The sequence below is a fragment of the Stenella coeruleoalba genome (genome assembly GCF_951394435.1).
Source record: "Stenella coeruleoalba genome assembly, chromosome: 18".
NCBI lineage: Eukaryota > Metazoa > Chordata > Mammalia > Artiodactyla > Delphinidae > Stenella > Stenella coeruleoalba.
The window spans coordinates 7,130,336-7,136,335 of record NC_137164.1 but is presented as its reverse complement, the minus strand read 5'-3'; the positions used below and the strand labels follow the sequence as shown (position 1 = coordinate 7,136,335).

Genomic DNA, 6,000 nt, shown 5'->3' with positions numbered 1-6,000 from the left:
CAATCAAGTGATCGCTACCGGCCCGACTTGTGCCTACTCGGCTGCTGTTATTACAGACTAAATGGACCTCTTTCAAAAGAGGCACGTTAGGAAACGGAATCGCCCTGAAGGGCAAACATGTTGGGGTAGCAGTCCTTTTCCTACCGCTCTCTGGGAAGGTGAGGAGAAACCTGGGACGAAACCTCCCAGGGTCACGGTCCTGCACGGACCGCCGGCCTGGGGTTGCCGAGGTGAGCGGGCGTTCCCGGCCTCGCTCATCACGCCAGAAAAGTCCCAGAACCAGAGCCGGCAGGTTGGGAGGCGAGGAAGGCATTTCCTCCCCCACGTGACAAGGCCACTCCTCCGACTCCTGCCGGATCCGCGCGGCCACCAAGTGTCTCAAAGGTGAGGACTGAAGAACTGCGGCGGCGGCAGTGGGAGGCGCGGCTCGCCGCCCCGCCGCGCTCCCTCCCCCACGCCTCCATTTGGTGAGTTCCTAATAGGCTCCGGAGCCAGGACGGAGACCCCTGCCGGCGGGACGCGGCACTGCGGCTCCCGCCCTTCGCCGAGCAGGCTGCGCCCCGGGAGCCAGCTAGCCGGCGAGCTGGGGAGGGTCCGCGCGGCACGGGACGTTTGTGTCCTTCGCGAGCCAGGTCTTGATTCCACCTCCAAGGGCTCAACGTGATCTCTTCTTTGGACGCCCTCCGAAAGATTTTAAAAGACATCTGTTCCCGTGTAGGGCTGGCCAAATGTCCCCCTCCCTCGGTTCCTGTCGACGTCTCCCGCCACCCAGGCCCCTCGCACCGACTGTTCCCAGAGCTCCCGGGCGGAGAGAACCCGAGAGCCGCCGTCCGCAATCAGCGGGTCCTTGAAAGGCAGGGCAAGGCCTCACTCGGTTTCTTTCAAGTTCACGGAGGCTAGCCAGACGGCTCTCGGGCAAGCAGTTGCCCACGCTCTGCTTCAGGCAGAGCCCTAAACCAGTGCCTGTACCTCTGTGTGTGTGTGTGTGTGTACGTGCGTGTGCCTGCGCGTGTATGGGAGGGTGTGCAAGGTGAAAACGGGATGTACTCGAAATCACAATGAGAGAATCAAACAAACTGAAGTGAGCACAGAGGAAGAACGACTTACTATGAGCCTGGGACCTAGTTGGAGAGGCAGGACTAACCTTGCGATTGTAATCGCCACTTTCCTTGCCACCGAGTCCTAAGAGAAACAACTCCACGAAGGCTGGAGAAGAAAAAAATCTTGGGGCTGCTGGTCTGGAGCGAATCCCCTCAGAATGAGGGAGATTTGAGTCCTTGCAAGGCAAGGGGATGGATTAGGCCTTCCATGTCGAGAAAACAGTGGCTTAGGGTGGGCTGCTCCTGGCTGGGCTGGGCAGGTGGAATAGTGCGCGCCGCCAATGGTTCCCTGCAGTCCCGGAAGTGCCAAATGAGTCTGGAATTCCTACTTGGGATGGTTAGAACGTGGTTCTCAAAGCGGCACCCCCTCTCCTGGGAACTCGTTAGAAATGCAAATTTGGGGGTCCCACCCTAGACACTGAATTACGGTCTCTGGGGGTGGGCCCCAGCAATCAGTTTTTAACAAGCCCTCTAGGTGATTGTGGTGTTCCCTAAAGTTTGAGAACCCCTGGATTAGGAAATGGAGAATGAAGGAGCCGGCTGGGTGGCAGTCCCGGTGCCAGACAGTGAAAGCCGGGCTTCTTGCCAATAAGTAAGCAGGAATGAGGGTGTAACGCTGACAGGCATAGGCTGGAGGGAAGGGGATCCAGTCTGTGAGGGAGAGAGTGCTGAGTAAATGTTATTTTGGTCCCGTTGATGTGAGGGCAGGACACCCACGTGGAAATTCCTGGAGGCAGCGGGAAGGCAGAGCCTGAAACACAGGTGGGAGAGCAGGGGTGGGCTCACCTGTGTGGAGCCGCAATGGAAGGAGTGGGTCAGCTCACAGAGGAAATAAGTCTAGTGACATATGTTCAGGTAGAACATTCACAGTGTTGTACACGCATCACCACCATCTAGGACACGGGGATGGGGGTGGGACGAAAAGTCCAAAACTTACAGGGAAGAGCTGGTCAGTGAGGAAGAAAGAAAACCCAGTCAGTGCGGTGCCACGGAGGCAGGGAAAGGGAAGAGGTTCAAGAAAGAACCAGTGGGAGGAGAAGGGCTCAGACATGAGCTGGCCTAGGGCGATGTTTTCTGACCCATTAGACGGTTGTGAAGCAATAAGGTTGTGAAACCAGCATTTCAAACAGTAATAGAAAATGTCAGCGTGTATCTTACATAGCAAAGATAGGGTTTCGTGAAACTTCTGTTTGATATGTTTTTTTGGGGGGGGAGTACATCATTTCTGTGTCATTCTTGCCAAAAATGTATAACGTTCGGGCAACTTGAAAAAACATCAGAGAAACCAAAATTGAGAGACTTGACAAAAAAACTGATCAATATTCTTCAAAAGCGTCAAGATCATAAAAGTCAAGAGCAGGCTGAGGTGCTGTCACAGATTCAGGGGACTGAGGAGAAATAACTAAATGCAGTTTGGGATCCTGGATAGGATCCCGGAACAGAAAAGGGACATTAGTTGAAAACTGGGGCCTTTAGTTTGGATAACAGTACTGCACTGATATTAATTTCCCGGTTTTGTTATTGGCTGTCTCACATCGGTCCCCAACAAGGGTTCTCCTGGCTGGTGGTGTTTGAGCCAATAAAACAAGACCCAGTTCAGTTCAGATGCTGTGGAAAATTTTATTCTGTGATCGAGGAACGTGGAGGTGGGAGCTTAGGCTCTAGAGGATGTGCTCCCGGGACAGGTCGTGGGCGGGGCTGCTTTATAAGGTCTCCGGCGGCAGGGAGGGGGCGGGGTTATTGCAGGACAGGCGCATGCGCAGCTGTACTGCTCCGGCTCCGGTTCCTATGCTGGGTGCAGCCTCTCTGCACACGGCCCGATTGCGCCATCTTGAATCGCGGTGTCTTATGGGGTGCTTTTGCACACGGCCTGCGGCTGAAGTGTCGGATGGGGCCGTGCTACGCTGGGAGCCGTAATGCGACTCATTGGGTGCGAGGCCTCTGCACGTGGCCCCCTACAGGCAAGTGAAACTACGCTAAGCGCAAAAGAAGCGTTTAGACCTTATCACCTAGATGCCATCTTATTTTCCTCAGGGACCCCCGTAGGCTTTGCGAGTGACGGGTTCGACAATTGCAGTATGGGTCTGTAAGATGTTAACACTCGGGGAAGGTGGATGAGGAGCGTTTAGTCTGTACTGTCTGCTATAACAAAATGCCACAGACGGGGTGGCTTATAACAACAGACATTTCTTTCTTACCATTTTGGAGGTTGGAAATGCAAAATCATGGTGCCGACAGAGTCTGTGGTGACAGCCCGCTTCCTGGTTCATAAATGCTGCCTTCTTGCTGTGTCTTAGGGGCGATAGGGAGCTCTCGAGCCTCTTTTATAAGGTACTAATTTCATTCATGAGGGTCCCTCATGACCTAAGCACCTCCCCAAACCTCATCTCGTAATACCATCACATTGGGCAATAGGGTTTCAACATATGAATTTGGGGGTTCCGGGGGACACCTCATTCAGATCACAAAAAGGGATATACGGAAATCTCTGTACTATTTTTGCAACTGTTCCGTGAGTCTAAAATTAGTTCAAAATAAAAAGTTTTAAAAGTACAAAATGTATTTTTGTAGATGTGAGCAGGGAGGGGGTTCATGATACAAACTCTGATGAGAGAGTCTGAGATCCCCACTGTCTTCTGGGGTGTGGAGGGCATGTGGACCAGGCAGTGAGGGAACGCTCCTGGAGCTGAGGGCCCAGGAGGTCTTTTGGGTGCCTTGGGGGAGGATGAGAAGCTGCAGGGCATGGGTGCGGTCAGAGAGGGGGCTGGGATTATCACAGTGTCTGCAGGCAATTAGATGCAGGCCTCAGTTCTGCAGTGTGACAGAGACTGTAGATTCCAGAAGAGAGAGGAACTCCGACCCGAGGAAGTTTGAGAGCCGGGTGTGAACAGTGGATGCCTGGATGTTGCAGTGCTATCCTGTTATAACCTACAACAATCCTTTGGGGGAGATTACATGCCAGGAAGAGATCCCCTGTTACCCGGGGGAGGGTGCATTTGATAGTCTAGGGTTGTGTATTGTCTTTAATTTTTTGGGGGGGAGTTACTTAATTTTAGGTCCCTGTTTCATAATCGAAGTCCTATTTCATAATTGAAGTTTCCCTGAATCCTAAAAGCAGGTAAGTGCCCGTCTTTCACAAGGAATCCTGTAAGCAATCTGGAAGAATGAAAGGTTCTGGTAATTCAGTAGCTTCTAACCTCCCTTGCTAATGTAGTGAGTTAGAGCAATGTGGTTCTCAGCTGAGGGCAGTTTTGCCCCCCAGGAGACATTTGGCAATGTCTGGAGACATTTTCAGTTGTCACAGCTCTGTGTGTGTGTGTATGTGTGTGTGTTACTGGCATTTAGTGGGTAGAGGCCAGGGGTGCTGCTGAACACCCTACAGTGCACGAGACGCCACTCCACCCCACAACAGAAAATGATCCGGTCTCAAACGTCAATAATGCCAAGGCTGAGAAACGGTGAGTTACGGGAGATGAGGATCTGAGTTCTGTTTATGTTCAGGAAAAGCTGCCCGGGTGCTTTTCACAGAAGAAGGGTATTAGATTTCATTTATTGGCTTGATTTCAAGTGGGTGATTATAACCTGCCTACCTAAAATTTACACTTTAATTTTCAGTGGTTATCTTTCTTCAGCTCCTGCTTAAAAAGGCTCGGCGTGGTTGTATTCTTGACACAGGGCAATATTCTGTGCCTGACTCGGTTACAAGTCAACAGGGGGTGAAACAAGGGGTCTGGGAAGTGATTTGAAACCTTTGGGAGATAAAAAGCACTAAAACAAGAAACTTGGGACGTTATCATCATGAACTGTTAGTAATATCACCGTACTCATTCAGCCACTCTCAGGATTCCCATGGGATTCCTGTGAGCAGTGAGGTCAAAATCAGATTCCTGACCTTCGGTCTAACCAAACACTGCCCAGAATTAATATGTTATGGTTAAAAGCAGGGAGCTCTCCCTCTGCAGGGCCCTGCTGCCTGCTCCCAGCATTTGGGAGAGGCTCTGCATTGGCAACATCCAGCTTCAAAGCAAATCTTCAATCTTCTATTCGTACTGGCTGTTCCCATATTTAGAACAGAGCAGCACATACTTGTCTATTGCTTCAAGGCAAGAGCAAATTCTGAAGGTATTAAATAGAGTCTCACTGCAAGCAAACAAGAGAGGCCAGAAAAAAAGGGCAAGGCTTTGCCTCTGCTTTTCCTAACGTTTTAAAGATGATAATAATTCAGGGTGGCAAAACCTAAAATCGGAAGTCAGGCTGTCAACTGTTCGACAAACCAAATGATTACTTTTTTATAAACCACACAGATTAGTTCATGAAACCTGATTTGGCTTTTTTTTTTTTTTTTTTTTTTTAAACAGTACTTCAATGTTAAGCAAGCCTAGACGGCTACAGGCAGGTATAAAAGGAGCTGGGTTTTCCTTTGTAAGGTGTCTTTTTCTTCTTGTTCATTGTCCCTAGGATTTCTGTCTTTAGAAATATAGTACCAATCTCATCCTTAGTAATTTGAAGTTTCAGCAAAGAGTGACTTTTGGGATTTTGAATGGTGCTGTGTGTTGCTTCTCTGCTTGACATATCTTTAAGTAGGTTTGGAATGGAGACTTCTGGCATGATTCTTCCTTAAAAGTCCATATTATTTCATAGTACAAGTGTTGCTTTTTATATATGGACAAAATGCCACTGATGTTAATTTGATGTTTGGTAGCTGACTCATCCTCACCCTCTTGCCTAGGCCCTTAAAAACATGGATTTAAAAGTGTTAGCTGAGAGGAGAGGCAGAAATTTTAGCTACAGGGTAAAGTCTGTCTTTGCAGAACAAACTGATGTGTCCCAGACAAAACCTGAGACTCTGACTCCTGGTGGGAATAATCAAACCATAAGAAGTGTTAATATTTATTGGCTA

At 49.8% G+C, this 6,000-nt stretch overlaps 1 long non-coding RNA gene across 2 annotated transcripts in view; it reads left to right on the top strand.

Annotated features, from left to right (window-relative positions):
- The first annotated feature begins 372 nt into the window (after nt 1-372).
- LOC307176560 overlaps nt 373-6,000 on the top strand; it is an 89,776-nt gene continuing 84,148 nt past the window's right edge. For both annotated transcript variants that reach the window (XR_013824833.1, XR_013824834.1), the window contains exon 1: nt 373-467. This is a non-coding gene — a long non-coding RNA (uncharacterized lncRNA). The remainder of the gene's footprint in view (nt 468-6,000) is intronic.